The sequence below is a fragment of the Ambystoma mexicanum genome, chromosome 7q, assembly GCF_040938575.1.
Source record: "Ambystoma mexicanum isolate Mex_15411 chromosome 7q, UKY_AmexF1_1, whole genome shotgun sequence".
Taxonomy (NCBI): domain Eukaryota; kingdom Metazoa; phylum Chordata; class Amphibia; order Caudata; family Ambystomatidae; genus Ambystoma; species Ambystoma mexicanum.
The window spans coordinates 583,003,528-583,020,411 of NC_090941.1; the positions used below are offsets into that span (position 1 = coordinate 583,003,528).

Here is a 16,884-nt window from a genome sequence, read left to right on the forward strand (position 1 = left end):
GCTGACAAACACCTCCGTTTGTTTTGTTAGGTTGGGAACAACTTTAGCATATATGAAGCTAGGAGTTTTAACTTTTCATTTAATAAATATCAGCTGTGAGATGGAAAATTAGTCTGTGGTCTTCTTCTGACCCGCCACACTTCTCTGTTGCCAATGGTCACAGTTTCAGGGCCACATGTCGGATCTTTTAAGAGTCTTGGACCAAGTAACTCAGGATCTTGTGTGGTGGGCCATTTGAGAGAACTTGCTTAGAGGTGTGTTGTTTTACCAACCGTGCTCCAGATAGCAGTGGTCACTACCCATCTCTGACTGGTTGGGGTACTCACCTCTGCAGAGTCTCGGGAATACATCAACTTGCTGGTGCTGAGGGAAATCAGGCTGGCCATGGTCACCTTCCTCCCCTCTGTAATAAGCAAGACTGTGCTAATCCTGACAGACAACACAGTGGCCATGCACTACCTCAACAGATGAGGTGGTGTTGGGTAGTTGTCTCTTTGCAGAGAAGCAATGCGACTGCGTGTCTGGGCTCTGGAGAACAGCGTCTGTCTGGCTGGTAGAGAGAATGTCACAATGGATGCCTTGAGCAGACAGACTTCGGGCTCCCACGAATGGGACCTCAGCCAGGAATTTCTGGAGGAGGTGTTCTCCTTTTGGGGTACTCCTCAAGTGGACCTCTTCACTTCCAGTGTGAACAGGAAGTGGGAGTTGTTCTGCTGCAGGGAATTTTCTCATCACAGCTTTGAGGGACGCACAGTCAGTCGAATGGAATTTCGACCTCCTTTGTGCATTCCAGCCGATCACTGTACCTCTGCTGATTCTAAGGAAATTATGCCTGTTCTGAACCATGCTGATCCCGACTGCTCTGGACTGGGCTCAGAGAAAATGGTATCTGGAGTTACTGGACATGTCTCTCTGATTTCCATGGTGCCTTCCAAGGAGAGTCGACTTGCTCTCCCTAACGGAGGAGCGGGTTCTCCACCAAACCTCTGTATCCTGAACCTTCATGCTTTGCTACTGAGAGGTTTTCTTAGCGCCTAGATGCCTCTGGGATATAGCGAGTGCTTTTATAAGGATCTATGTGATTATTGCGACCCTCACAATAAATCCTGTTGCAGAGGCTGAGCTACAAGGAGTGGGACTTGTCGGATTATGTCCTTGATGTGCTCCTTTTAGCTTGTTGATCCTCTGCAAAGACTATTTATGAATGCAAATGTACATTTTCAGCCTGGTGCCGGGAGAGTGGTCTGGCCCCTTTATCCTGTCTGTTATCCCCTGCTTTTTTGTCCACTCAGACCTACACATTTGCACTGATATGGGTTAACTCGCGGCTATTTCAATTTTTAAGAGGTCCCAGGAACAGGCCTTGTTCTTCACACTCCAAACTGTCATGCACTTCTTGTGGTTTATGTAACCAGTTTCCTCCACACCAGTTTGTTGGCCCGGCGTGGCGTTTAAATTTAGTTTTGACGTTCCTTATCGGAACTCCATTTGAGCCCCTCCATTCATGTTCTATTAGACTGCACAACCTCAAGTTGATTTTCCTGATTGCCATCACTTCTGCGAGACGGGTGAGGGAGATCCAGGCTTTGTCTATTAATCCCTCCCTAATTGGTTTTCTCTAAAGAGAACGTGACTTTGAGAGTGAGGCCCTCCTTTCTTCCAAATTTGGTCTTGGATTTTCATCTCCCTCATAAGATCCGTCTTCCTGTGTTTTTTCTTCGCCTCATCCTCAGGCAGAGGAGTGATTCCATTGGCTAGACTCTGTGCAGGCCCTCAGATACTATGTCTCTCAGATGAGAGAGGCTAGGAAAGATGACAAGCCTTTCATTGATTACTCCGGTGCTCATGCTGGCAGAGCTGTGACCACACAGGCCCTGTCAAGGTGGATCATTCTCTGCATCTCAGAATGCTATGATCTCGTTGGAAAGGCTGTGCCTGGGGGCATCAGAGCCCAATTTACCAGAGTAGTGGCTGCCGCCTGTTCTGGACATCTGCCAGGAGGCAATGTGGGTATCACTAGTCACATTTGCTAAGCATTTCTGCTTACATTCCCTTTCAGGCTGGAACATCACTTTGGTAGGGCGATCTGCCTGAGTTCTGGTCTTGGTGGTGTCTTTGCTCGCCTCCCTCCTCCATATTTTCATATTGCTTTGGGAATCTATCATAGATCAGCAATCAGTGGGATGAAGGAAGCCATTAGAAGAACAAATGACTTACCTATCTGTAATATTGTTTCTGATGGGTGTTCCTCCCATGGATTCCTCATCGCTTTCCCTACCTGCCCCTCTTAGCTAGTACACCATCTGTTTTTAGGGTATTTGGGGAAAAGGTTGGAACTGAGGCCATGGTCCACAGCTCCTCTGTATATACTGCCCCAGACTTTAAGTCTGGTGCGTGGCACGTAGAGGCATTGGACAGAGCAGATGCAGTACCGATCTGTGCACCCTGGGGGCGGAAAAGGTTCTGAGAACAGCTGTGCTTTGAATATGATATGTCATTTATAACTCGCCGGTACACAACTGTGTCTAGGTGCGACAAGACAAGGGAAGGATACCGAGGGGAGGACAAGACAAACAATCTTAGTAGGCCTTGTGTCATTCAGATTGTAAATTCAGATAGGATATCATATATGAGGAATCCATGGGAGGAACATCCATCAGAAAGAACATTACCGAGAGGTAAGTAATTTGTTTGACTTAACTACTTTTAGGGAGTTATATAAGTTTAGGAACGGTCTTCACATAGAAAGCAACAGGACAAAGTCAATAGATCACTCAGAGTTATGATAAAAATGTATTTAACTATTACTTACAAGTCTCCGGACCGAACATGACAGCAGCCATCCAGCTGGGGAGTCTCAGCAAAGATCCAGCCAGGTTCATCGACAAGACAGCGCGGCGGGTCGGAAGAAGGAGTCAGACATGTTACCTTTCTTTAATGAAACTATAAGAAAAAGGCCTATCTTTCCCTACTACTAAAGGCATCGCCCTGCCTATCTAAACTAACTAAAGGTGCTCGTCTGTCAGCAGGAAGTCAAAAAGTATAATTTGTACTCGGTCCCAAACCTAACTCTACCTGACCCTACCACTAATATGAGTAACTGAAATAGGCCAAAAGAATGTCTCTCTTCTCCTGTTCGTCTCTCTTCTTGTCTTCTTCCCAGCACAGTTCTTTATGGGGCTGTATCTTATTTCCTGTGGTATTGATGCACAAATGTCTGTTTAGAAAAAAGGGTTCTTTAAGTTATCTTCCCTGATAGTCTCTTGCCGTTTGCTTCTGTGATCAGAGTGAGCGGGAACACTGGCCCACTACTTATCTTTATCGGTTCATCTTTCATCTACTTTTTGCAACCATATTCGCCATTCTATATAGAAGATTTGTCCATTCATGTACCTGTGCAAGTGTACAGTTGTAATAGGAGCCTTATTTACTAGTCACTTTGCAATGGCCCGGCTGCAACACCTGCAAGGTATGTCTGCCTCAGCTCGCCTTTATTGACCTTTTTGGGCTATTCTTAGCGCGTTAGGCGCGGTAGGCACTTCTCGCTGAAAATCGCTTTAAATTATATCCAAAGAAACGCTCGCGCTCACTGCACAGTGCATATGCAGTAAAGCGGTGGCTTTCCCTCTGTCTTAGCCACAACCTTATGATCGCCATTGCAAGACACGAGACGGTAGCACTCCAAAATGGCCGCCCGTGCTTCCTGAAGCCTCCCCTCCTCTGTGATTCCCCTCCCGACCAGAGGCGCCGGATGATTGGTTGCTTCACCCTACTTCTCCACCGATCAGGCACCGGGAGGCGTAAGCCGGCCCCTCCAGGAAAGGCCCTGAAGGCAAGGCCAACAACTGTCCAGAGACTGTCCAGAGACTGTCCTGAGCTGGCCAGAGCCCAGGGCCATACCCCCTGCTTGTTTTGAGGCTGTGAGTAACTTATATTTGCCTTAAGCTATACTACCTGCTCTATCCTTCCAAACGGCTCTCCTCATTGCCTTTCTAGCACCTGTAATGTGCTGCAGTCACTGCACGGGACGTTAAGGTTGCTTAAACCGCCACAACAGTGCGCCACCATAGTCAGCCTTATTTTCACCACACCCTGATGGGCATCACTACTATGCCCTCTCACCCTCTGGCAATTTACATTGTTGTGTTTTTTTTGCTCATACACTTTGATCTGGTGTCCCACTGCATTTTAAGTTCATCCTGCCAAATTCGAATCTAGGTACCCCTGATTCATGCATTTAATTTGTGTCCCATTGCATTTTTAGCCAGTGCCTTTTTGGCTCCTCCTGCTAAATTCGAATCTAGGTACACCTGATTCATGCATTTAATTTGTGTCCCATTGCATTTTTAGCCACTGCCTTTTTGGCTCCTCCTGCTAAATTCGAATCTAGGTACCCCTGATTCATGCATTTAATTTGTGTCCCATTGCATTTTTAGCCAGTGCCTTTTTGGCTCCTCCTGCTAAATTCGAATCTAGGTACCCCTGATTCATGCATTTAATTTGTGTCCCATTGCATTGTTAATGCATCGATTCATGTTTGCATGATTTGATCTAGACTCGCACCCCTGATAAGTGCCATAGCTGTGTCCACATATTTAGGCCCTAGTTTTCTCGGTGCTACTTATACCCAGGTGTTCATGGTTCACCTTATTGTGTTGTGCCTTATGGTCGCTAACGGACCACTTTAACTGTGTTGTGCCTTATGGTCGCTAACGGACCACTTTGCCTGTGTTGTGCCTTATGGTCGCTAACGGACCACTTTGCCTGTGTTGTGCCTTATGGTCGCTAACGGACCACTTTGCCTGTGTTGTGCCTTATGGTCGCTAACGGACCACTTTGATTGTGTTGTGCCCTATTATCATTAACAGACCATGCACTCTAGCTCATACTGTGTTTCGTGAATATCATGCCCTTTATCACTAGGCGCAGCCCTGGCTTCAACTAGCCACTGGCACTCTACATTGCGTCATCCTAGCCAGACATCTTAGCGAAGTAAGGGAAGTAAATTGCATCAGTGAACCACACCAACTACCATGTGCAGAAACTTGACCTCCCTGGCCCTCCTAGTTACAATCATGACCTTTGCTACCTTTAGCACTCGTCCCCCCACAGACAGAAACCTGAGACTCAGGGCAAGACTACCTTGCATATACGAACCCAAAAGAAACAGTACTAACAATACTGCTAGATTCCCATCTATACAGACACACATGGATAAGCAAACTCAAGCTACGACACCTTTAACTCCAACCGCTACTCACCTCCACAAAAAGAAACGCCGGAGTCAAAATAAGCATACAGATACACTTGCAAGTCATCCTATTCCCAAGAACACCCTATCACTTACTGGATCCCTTATCAATGCCAGATCCATGGTAGCCCATGCAATTGAAATTGCTGACATACTAAACAACAGTAGCATTGACTTCCTTGCCGTAACAGAAACCTGGCTTCACGAGGCAGCAGGCCCTTCACTGATGTTAGCCCTACCTGACAACTACCAGATCCATAGAGTAGACAGACCCAATGCTAAAGGCGGTGGCCTAGCAATCATCGCAAAAACCACTTTGCCTATCAGACTCACCACCCTGTGCTTCCTGCGAAGTACTCTCAGCAAAAATGCAACTCTCCAATAACCGTACGCTAACCATTCACTTGATCTACAGGCCCCCAGGTCCCCTGGGAACCTTTGAAGATGACCTTACCACCCTCATAGCGAACAATACCCAAAATCATTCGCAAACGCTGCTGCTGGGCGACTTTAACATCGGCTTTAATGAGCCAGACAATAAAAATGCCCTCTCTATAACAGCTATCCTAAATGACCAAGGCCTTACCTAAAAAATTCTCTCCCCCACACATGCTAAAGGCAGAACCCTTGACTGGATATCAGAACTCAACTGTAACATAGTCATCACTGCCATCACCCCTCAACTATGGACTGACCACTTTCTAATAAATTTCACTGCCACACTTGACCTCCCCAGCCCTAAAACTATCAAAATGATACCACCACTCCCTACCAGAAGTAAAAAAGACATTACTACAGAAAAACTCATCCCCCTCCTCCTGCCTACTATTAACGGTCTGAAGGACAACACTGACCCAGACATACTAGTAGACACCTTTAATAAAGCTATGTCTCACGCACTAGACACCATTGCACCTGCAAAACTACGCAAAGCTAAGCAAGAAGCCCACCTCAATGCCTGGTTCACTCCCCAGCTTAAGGACCTTAGAAAGCAGAAACGAAAACTCCAAACTATCTGGCGTAATTCGCCTACCAACGACAACAAAGCTAAGCTAACCCAAGTTACCAAACATTACAAGTCAGAAATTATGAACACTAAAAAAAACGTATTCAATGATAGAATTACCAATGCCAAATCGAATACCAAGGAACTTTTTGCCATCCTCCGGGAAATGGAATCCCCCATCCAACCAACTGACACGGTCCCCAAGGACAAGATATGGTGCACTAATATACAGAATGCCCTATCGAACAAAATCTCCACCCTCCAACTTAAAATAATGAATAAAAAAGACACTCTCTCTCCTACTGATCAACAAGTGCCTCTAGTAACTGAACCTATCACTATACCCCCCTTTTAGCTTTAAACCCATCTCCATCATCGACACTGAAAAGGCTATCCTCTCACTGAAGCCCTCCAACTGTAAGGGCGACAGCTGCCCAGCTCAAATAATAAAGGACGCTGCCAGAGATTTAGCCCCTTTCATCTCGAAGCTTATCAACTCATCCTTCAAATCCAACACAGTGCCAGCCAACTTAAAAGAATCCTGGGTCCTCCCCCTTCTTAAAAAACAAACCCTCGATCCATCTATCCCGACTAACTATAGGCCTATCACCACGGTACCCTTCCTACTAAAAATTATCGACAGAGTAGCCTATCTCTAAATTCAAGAGTACCTAGAAGCTAATCATCTACTAGGCTCGCACCAATCGGGCTTCCGCCCTCTCCATGGCACTGAAACAGCCCTGATAGATCTCAAAACTAAAATGGAGGAATTTAAGGATAATGGGAAAACAGCGCTGCTACTTTTACTGGACTTGTCAGCAGCTTTTGATCTGGTGGATCATGCAGTCTTATGCAACCACCTCAAGCTGGCTGCCAATTTCACAGGAGAAGCTATAGCATGGGTCCAATCCTTTCTAGCCAACCGGACCATGAGAGTGTTCTCCTCTTCCACTTGTGCCGATCCCATCCAAATCACATGTGGAGTCCCACAGGGCTCCTGTGTCTCACCCACTATGTACAACATCTTCACCAAGCCATTGTTCGACAAGTTGGACAGACTGGGCGTCACCTACACTAATTACGCAGATGACACCCAGATCCTCATACCCCTTTCGGGCAACTATGAAGTGGACTTGGCTCTGGTGAATAAAATCTACATCCTCATTCAGGCATGGATGGCCACTCATGGCCTCTGCCTGAACGACGATAAAACTGAAATCCTGCTCCTCGGTTCATACCACAACCTATCCAAACTCACCCCGGACTATGCCTCATTTAACATCGATAACAATACTATTAAGGTTATGCGCGAGGTCAAAACCTTAGGTTTTTACCTCAACTCAGCTCTCACCCTCAAAAAGCATGTGAACTCCCTCGCCTCCTCAACCACTTACACGTGTAAACTCATCCGTGCCGCCAGACCCTTCCTGTTCAGTGCCAGCTGCCTCACCCTGGCCAATGCCCTTGTCATGTCCAGACTGGACTATTGTAACGCCTTATACTCAGGTGCAAATAAGTCGGTCACTGACAAACTCCAGAGATTACAAAATAACGCTCTTAGAGCAGCTCTGAACATCCCACGCAGAGAGCATATCTCCAAACACCGGACAGAAGCCCACTGGCTAAAGATAAAGGACAGAATCCTCCTTAAAACTATTTCCCTCACTTCTAAATGCCTCAACAATCAAGCACCCCCCTACCTAGCGGAAAGAATCAATTGGAGACCCTCTAACCGACTGACGAGATCTGCCAACACCTTCCTACTGGAAGTCCCTAGATTCAAACTTACCACGGCGGGTGGAGCGAGCTTCCCAGTTAGAGCTGCACAATCATGGAACACACTCCCATCTGACCTTAGACGCCCTTTACCTTACACTAGATTCAGATCCTACGCTCTCAAATGGCTGCACAACAACGACATGCAACGATCCTCATCCTAGCAGAAACGTTATAACCTGTTAAGATGTTATTCTTATGCGCTTAACCCTTGTTATCCTATATGTATTGTATCACCTTGTACCACCTATTGTAAGCAACCACTGTTTTTTCTGTAATAGCCTGTGTCAGGCATTGCAACTAAGTTTCGATTCTTGTATTGTTGCGCCCAGATGCCCACGGACTTGGGGTGCATTACCAAATAAACAAACAAAACAAAACAAAACAAACCTTGTCACATGTTGCGACTTTGCTTCCGCCTAGCCTCTCCCCTGCCGAGATCACAGTTCCACTACTTTGTCCGGTACACTTCTGCCACTGGTTTCCTTCATAAGATCATGTAGATCTTCCCATATACTTGTGAGCTTTGCATTCATTCTCTTTAATGCCTGCTTTATGACAATTTTCCTTGAAATAGTTTCTCACACTCTGGTCTTTATTTGTATGTCCCTTATTCTTGAGAGTTCATTAACCCTATGCTTTGTATGACCTTACCCAAATTGAGTCCCCCTCTCCTGGGTTCTTGGTATTGGCTTCTCTCTTTTATGATTATGTTCCCTTGCCGTCTGATTTCACAATGCTTGTTACACTTCTTTGCTTGGTGCACCTTCAAGTGTTCTACTTCTGGTTTGCTCTTCTCTGTGCCTAGCTTCGCCGGCGTAGTGTTCTCGGCTCCTCTAACTTAGGATGGTGTCTATGGACGTAGGCTGCAGGTAGCTGGCAATACTCCCTTCTGCTGTGGTTTCAGTGTTATTCATTGGGTGTCTCGCCCACCACAAAGCAGCAGTGGTCGCGCGACCAGATTGCACACATCATGGGTCCCTGTTCGGGCAACGGTTCTCCCGTTGCAGGATTCGTCTGCTCTCCAGCGTCTCACTCTGGCGTTCCTCAGCCTTTGCAAAAGTCGCAGACTCCACAACTTGTGTAATCACATAAGGGGGCTTACGCTGTGTAATATACCCTCTCTCCTCACAAGAGCTACTCGTCTCAGTTGTATGCACTTCTCTTTTTAAAGAGACATCTCCTTTTCCTTAGTATGACTGATTTGTTCCCACATTGCCTGAAGCCAAAGATAAGGGTGAAAGATTAGTCTTCATAGCAGGTAGTCCCATATATGCAGGTAGGATATTTAGTCTAGCGAATTCTTCCTTGGAATGGGAGTCCTTGTCCCATAAGGAGGAGTCACTACCATTGAGGTCCCACTTGCCCAGACCCTAAGGAGGGTCTTGCAGAGCAGGCTCACCTCCCTTTCCTCAAATGGGGTGGCTACCCTCCTGTCGAGTAGTGATGAATACCCTCTATTGTAAGAACACCCAGGAACAGATGGTTGCCACCAGCCCAATGAAGAAAGTAGCTGTACTCAGGTGGGCCTTGAGCAAACGACACTCAACCATGAGCCCAGAGGAAGCCAAGGGATGAGATGCAGGGGAACAGAACCAAGTAATCTACCCAGGAGTCATTGCTGCAGACATCATTTTAGATTTTGGCATTACGTCTAGCTTGGTGCCAGTGGTGCACTCTTGATCAGTTAGCAGTGTTTCAGGAGGTGCAGGAACAGAACAATGGAATCTAAGACAATGCCGGACCCCTTTCGGGCAGCCTGCAAAGAGGAGAGCATGGCAGAAGCAGCAGGAAGCACGAGTAGCCCTTTAAGGCAGGACACAATAATGGAGGCCTCAGAATACTTTCAAATATTTTTAAATAGTTTGTGAGTGCCACTACCCAGAGATTCTCTACCTGCAAGGCTTTCATCCTGTGGCTGGTGCAGTAGATGATAAAGATGATATATCTTGCATGGGGGATTCTGAGGTTGACCCTTTTTTTGGACAGACTTGCTCCCGGGCTAATTCTGAGGGCTTGAATAGATCATCAGAACAGTTTTTCCCATCTTGCTATGTTGGGCTGTGTGACCAATTCTCCTCTTTGTGTCTAGGGTTAAGGCATGAGGCCAGTCCCCAGTGCTTAGGTGTTCTGGGTCGAAGACCTGACCTTGTCAGAATGAGACAGTGGGAGAAGAGATCCAGGTCCAGTTCTGCCTCTGTTAATGGCCGGGAGGAATCACCTTTCTGCAATCTTCTCTTTTTGCCAATATCCATCTGTGCAGCACCATGATTCCTACCATGCCTCTTACCAAAGTTGCTTGCTAGTGTTTCTCTTCTTAATTCAGATCCACCACAGCACCAGGCTATCAGACTGACGGAGCCAAGAGAAACAGAGCGATAACAGCACCCACATCAGAAGAGAGCATGCAGTCCTACCGAGCGAATATTACGCCAGCCTGAACCAATGTAGAGCTGACCGGTGAACCAAAGCAACAGAGAGAGAGTGGCAACGGAATCTGCAAGCGTGCGCGGCAATCCCAGTGACCGTGCAGTCCAGCTTGGAGACACAGCCATGAGCTCTCTTGTTCACCCACTAAACCACAAGAGACAACAAAGAGTTACTTACAACATTGGGAACCTGTTCCCTCATGATGCGAACAATTACCAGAGATTGATTTGCTTCCATTACGCGGCAGCGGCTGGTTTAGCAAGTGGGCGGGTCTCAAGCCCGTTTTGAAAGATTCCTCATCACATACAAGTCCTAGGGTGGGAAAAGCAACTTAGATTGGCCAGCAGAAGAGGACCAATCCCTCGGAAGGGGAGCAGTATTTATTAGGGGAGAGGATATAGGAAGTTGTGGGAATACCAGGTGAGGTCAGCGGTGGAGGACGACAACGAATAAGAGACCAGCGAATGGTGAAAGACAGTGTTGGAGCAGGGGAGCTAGTGGTTTAGGAGTGATTGTGGTTCTACAGTTTCGTTGTGTCTGTGTGGTGAATGAGCAGCAGAAGTTAGTGTATGGTGTGACTGTAAAGCGTGTGAGTGAGTGAGGAGAAGGTGGGGTGGAGTGGTTGGAGGGAGGGCAGTAGAGGTTGGAAGAGGGTCGTAGTGTTTGGAGGTGGGTGGTTGCATGGGAGGAGTAGTAGAGTGGGAGTGATGGGAGTTGGAATGAACAGAAGAGGCTTAACATCATAGGGTGGAGGTAGAAGAGAGGCAGAGTGAAACATCGAAGGGATAGTAGAGTGGTGGGGAGGAGGCATGATTGAATAGCAGGGAAAGGTGAGCACAGGCGTGTGTGGAATAGATCTCTTGAAGAGCATCTGCAAGCACTGTTACTAACGAACATGCGTGGGAGTGGTAACCCATTAAGTCAGAGAAGGAGTAATTGAGCCTACCTACATGGAACTCCTTAATAGTATCAGAACAAGGATTTAGAGAGCAGCGGTTACTGATCAGTAGCTGTAACCGGGGTTTACAGATGCTTGGTTTTGGGTGGGAATCCCATGAAAGGCAAGAGAGAGAGGGACGGCCTCAGGCCCCACAAATAAAGCAATGTAATTCCTTGAACTGTTCTTGAGACTTGGAGTGGTTTCTATGGCATCTCTGACACATTGCCCACATGAAAGACCAATTTACATCAAACAGATTAACAAATGAGACTCGAACAGCGATCTTAATCTCGATCAATTCCTCAACTTCACTTTTTCTGCGACAGGTTTAGCCTGCTAAACATCAGGAGAATCTGCCCTTTCCCAACTCCAAAACAAGCTCCCCTTCCTCTGCTCACTGCTTACACGCTGGCTACTCTCCATACACATTTCTCCCTCTTTGAACTCCTAATACTCCTCTCTAAATCTATTCATGGACATAACATTTGGTTACCTCTATGGTCCGTTACTCCCTCCGCGCCTCGTACCCGTTGCACCATCACCCAGATCAGTCTCTGTTCCCTGCCCGCAAGTACTGCTTGCCGCTTACACTCATTTTCTTTCCTCGCTCTCTTCACTGGAATTACCTCCTCACTAATATCACCACTATCCCTGCATTGGACTCTGCCTTTAAACTTTGGATCCTCTCCTTGAAATGCAATGCTGCTCCAAGTCAGGACATTGTACCTTCCACTATCATGCATACTGTATTTACATCTATAACTAGTGTGTAATTAATGTTTGCTTTGTCTCATCCTGTAGATGTGCTGTCTCCATTGCATGTCCCATTATGTCCATTGCGACCGTTTAGTTACACGTCCACCATAGTACTGCACCATTGTTTGAAAGTGCATGCCAACGAGATTGCTCAAAAATATCCTCTGTGCTTTGACTCGTGAGAATGCTCAACTCCTGGTCTCCTCGGAATTTATTATCGAACTAGCCACCTTGGCTCTTTGTAAAAATGTCTTTACATTCGACAATCAGTTTTACTTAATGGCAATGGGTGCCACATTCGCCCTAAGTTTAGCAATCCTCTTTATGGCATCTTTTGAAGAACAGTTCATGAACCAGTGGAGCTCCAAAATCCCGAAATGGCATCGATATATTGATGACATTATTTTCATTTGGGCAGGGGATGAGACTTCTCTCAAACACTTCTGGGAGTGGCTCAATACATGCAATAACAATATCCAGTTTACGTTGGAATACAGCAATACCCATATACATTTCTTGGACCTGCAAATGTTGTGCCAAGAGGACAAACCTATCTGCAATCTGTTTAGGAAAACGACTGATCGCAATACACTCTTGCACTATCTAAGCTATCATCCACAACACATTAAACAAAATCTTGCATATGGTCAATTCTTGAGGGTTCGGAGGAATTGCTCCTCCCTGGAAGATTTCTATGAAAATGCGACCGCTTTGGGAACAAGACTACGGTACGGGCACGTGGTTACCCAAAAAGGCTGGTGTCCACTGCAAGCAAAAGAGCTAGGTTTACCAACCGAGAGCTTCTTTTGATACCACGGACAAGCACTATCCAGTCTAAAGAAGACAGGGTTACCTGCGTGATTACGCATGGCCCCAATTCTTTCAATCTTAAGAAAGTGATTCGAAAATATTGGCCTGTAGTAAGGCTACACCTTCCGGATGAACCAGTACCAAGGTTTGCCTTCAAGAGAGCTAGGAATATCAAGGAACATCTGGTTCATTCCTCTTTCACTCGTGACCCACCCCAAATGGGACTTTGGAATCTCCGGAAAGTCACAGGTCACTACCCGTGCAGTTCATGTTCTGTGTGTAAATTCACAAAGAAAATTCAAACGTTTGGAATTGGTGAAAAACAATGGGTTCTTAAACATCAATCGAACTGCAAGAGCAGCCCAAATGGTCTACTGCATCGAGTGCCCATGTGGCCTCCGATATATAGGCCAAACGATGCGCAATGTCGGAACTCGAATCTCGGAACATCGGTCCAGAATCCAATGTAGAAACACAACAGCGCCCTTGGTAACACATTTCTTGTCCAATCACCATATACCTGATGATATGCTGTGGGGTGTTTTGGAGAAAATACAAACGGGCCCAAACATACAGAATAAACTACTCAACATGGAGAAGAGGTGGATCCATAGACTGGACTCTTTGGAAAAAGGATTGAATGAACAATTCCCTCCATGACTGAAGGGCCACTTCGGGGACTCTCTCTGACGGATTCATGCCCAAATGGCATTGATACAGACACATTGTTTTATCTTTATAAGTGCATGTATTGACAGCCTTCTTATGACATGAATTAATATACATAGGGGTCACATTAGGGGGCTGTGTACATATATCCACCCCTTACAGATGACGATCTAGCCTTGACACTGCTCCTATGCATTTACTATGTGTCTAGAACAACTACACAGTTCCACTGGACCTCCCCCTTGTGTGCATTTCGATGTGACACACAGCTCTTTATATCCAGCCCCCACTGCAGCCATGAGCCAGCTTGGAGATCCATATGACAATACTAACAACATCTGTTTACCCTGCTAGCTTCAGGAACGTCTTTTACATATGCACTTTTCAGTGTATACACTCTTTCATTATGAAGGGGATTTGACCATTTTAGACCTCCTCCTGCATGCACACCATTGCGTGGCACACAGTTCTTATTCACATTCATCTCCCCACTGCAGCCTTATGCGAGTGAGGGGGGGTCCATACGGTAATTTCCATCACATCACCCAATTTTTCAGTTAGATTTGACGTGCCTTTTAACTCTGTGCACACCATACATTGTGTTGCACGAACAGGGCAGTCTGTGTGCAGACTTACCTGTTTGATGCAAACTTCGATGACTGGGACCATAGGAGGGTTTATTTTCAGTTTTAATACGCATACGGCACATTGCCATCTCCGAGTTTCCTCGGCTTCTCTCTCTTCTCCCTTTCCCCCCAAACTCCCCTCCCTCCGATTCGAGTGTTCCCCGCATCGCTTGGATAGCCCCGCCCACACCGCAAGCCCTACTTCCTATGACGCGCACCTATCAGAACGCGCGCAGCTACTCCGGCCCCCCCCCCCCCCCCCCCCACGGGACTCTGTTACCACTGTAACACGTTGTGTCCTTCCGCATTCCCTGTTAGAAGCCGGCACACTGCAGCATTCGATTCGGCCCCAGAAGTCCCTACGAGAGAAGGACTGTACGTTCAGGTAGGTTTTTCCTACCGCTCGTGTACACCGCGCCCGTGATTGACTGTATCACGGATATGGGGAAGAAAAGGGAAAATAATTTCGGAGAGACATGTTTCGCTGACTGCTCTCCTGTGCTTTCTTCCTTTCTTTTCAACCCCAGATGCAACGCGCCCAGTAGCAAGCGGGCTCTGCACGGTTCTTGGATCGTTTTCCACAGTGGGGTCTGGACTTTATAGCATGCTGCCTCAGCCCTGCCCATCTGGAACTCATTCCTCCAAGAGGCAATACAGCCACACGCCTCACTACTCTTCTAAACAGTTGCAGATACCTTCCTTATCAACACAGGTACTCTCCATATGCACTCATTTTTTAATAGAGTAGGTTTCTATGTTAACATACATTATGTATGAGAGTGCAAACAAGTATGACTGCATCTGCAGGTTCATACACTGAAACTGAACATTTCTCTCCTTTCTTTCTCTCTCCTCTTTTCCCGAAACCCCCCCTACTCCCTTTCCTCACACCCCCCCTTTTTTAAATGTTTTCCCTCTAGGCACTCTGCACTATCTATGTGTGCCATAGATTGATGGCCTTTCCGATCCACAGCTCTCACAGATAGCAACTGGAATCACAGCCATATGTCCAACACTTTGTGCTGTGACTTTTGACTTCATTTAGGTGAGACATTTCTTCTCTCCATCTTTTTTCACAGGGCACACTGGTACCATCAAGATGAGGGTATAACCCAGGTCGTGGGGTGTGGTATCCATGTGGGTTTCACAGGAAAGAGGGTTTGCAACTATGATTTTGTTTCCCCCAGTGATACTTCTTCCCTGCATTTTGAATATCACCAGGCATGGGAACCAACACATAGTGTCGAGTTGTCATAGTAATGAAATTTTAGTTGCATAATGAATTTCTTTTGAACTTTAGTATTTCTACATTCTCTACACGTGGAACATTCCACCTTTATATTTGTGGTCCACTGAACCCATTTTTATGATTCTTCTTATCACTTTCTTTCTTTTTTCCTTTTCCTTCTTGAATCACAGGGTCCTGTTACCCACTGCCCTGACGAAGGCGGATCTTTCTTTCTGAAAAATTTTACTCGTATGTTCACACCGCCGATACGCATGGTTATAAGAGGGGATCAAAATGTCCTTTACAGACCGAATCAGAATTTTGGACTGTGAACTTCAACTAATCCAATAACTGAAGGAATTGCTTTTTGGCTTTCTTCTAGTTCCCCCTTCTGCATTGGCAGACCCGACCCCAGATAAAGATTTAACTTTTTTTGGACTCTGGGACATTAATAAGGATCTACTTCCTTCCTTAAATCATAATAACTGCTCTTTGAACCAACAACAGTGACGAAGTTTAAGACAGCTCTCTTATTAAATAGGAGTGTAATAGCCTCAGTATACATATATCACGGGCTATGTGTGTGTTTTATATACAACGGCTAATTTGAGCCGGATATTTCACTGTGTCTGATGCTTATGATGTTTCAGTATTTTATGTAATTATGCTCTTTTTTCAATCTATTTTTGTCACCTATTCCTCCTAAAATTTATGTATGAATTGTATTTGTTTTTCTCTATTTTTTCATTGATTATTGTATTGAATATTCCAACACTATTTGTTGTTTCGATAAATAATACATTATATTTTTGTCACATTGGAGGCTGATATGGTGCTTTCTTGTTTTCTTTTCTCTTGGGAGTGAATGTACAGATGATTTTTTCTCAAAACAGGTTGGACTAGGAAACTTCGTTTAAATAATTGTACCTAGTAACCAATCATCTACACAACAGCACTTTTTCTTGTCTGGATATAATATATACATGCCCCAGACTGTTACGTTTCCCAAAGGGCAGACCGACGCCATCATTGGGTGGCCTCTTTTTGTGAATTCTGTGGTTCTGATTGAAACACCGTGCTCTATTGAAATAAGTACAACTAGAAAAAACAGTTTGATAACCTAGTAAGTGGTGTGAGGTCTGTTTCGATTATTCTTTTATCTGAACTGTTTTACAAAGCAGCACTGACACAAGCCATGAACAAGCAAGACCATGGTTAATGCATGCTCATGTTGGCAGACCAGTAGTATGCTTCAAGTTCTTGAAGTAGAGTAACAGTGAACGCCTGAAGCTGGCCATATCATTTCCGCTACATGCGTTGCAGGGCTGGGTGAACTTGCATATTTAAATGTTATGTGCCTGTGTTGAATCTTTTCCTTGTCTTGCTTTCTTT

At 45.8% G+C, this 16,884-nt stretch overlaps 1 protein-coding gene and 1 long non-coding RNA gene across 3 annotated transcripts in view; both read left to right on the forward strand.

Moving 5' to 3' along the window:
• Nucleotides 1-16,884, forward strand: part of PROSER1 (proline and serine rich 1) — a 918,625-nt gene that overhangs the window by 894,680 nt on the left and 7,061 nt on the right. The window lies entirely within an intron of this gene.
• Nucleotides 14,872-16,881, forward strand: LOC138528793 (uncharacterized). Its single transcript, XR_011284246.1, has 3 exons — nucleotides 14,872-14,976; nucleotides 15,185-15,309; nucleotides 15,684-16,881. It is a non-coding gene; the product is annotated as an uncharacterized lncRNA (long non-coding RNA).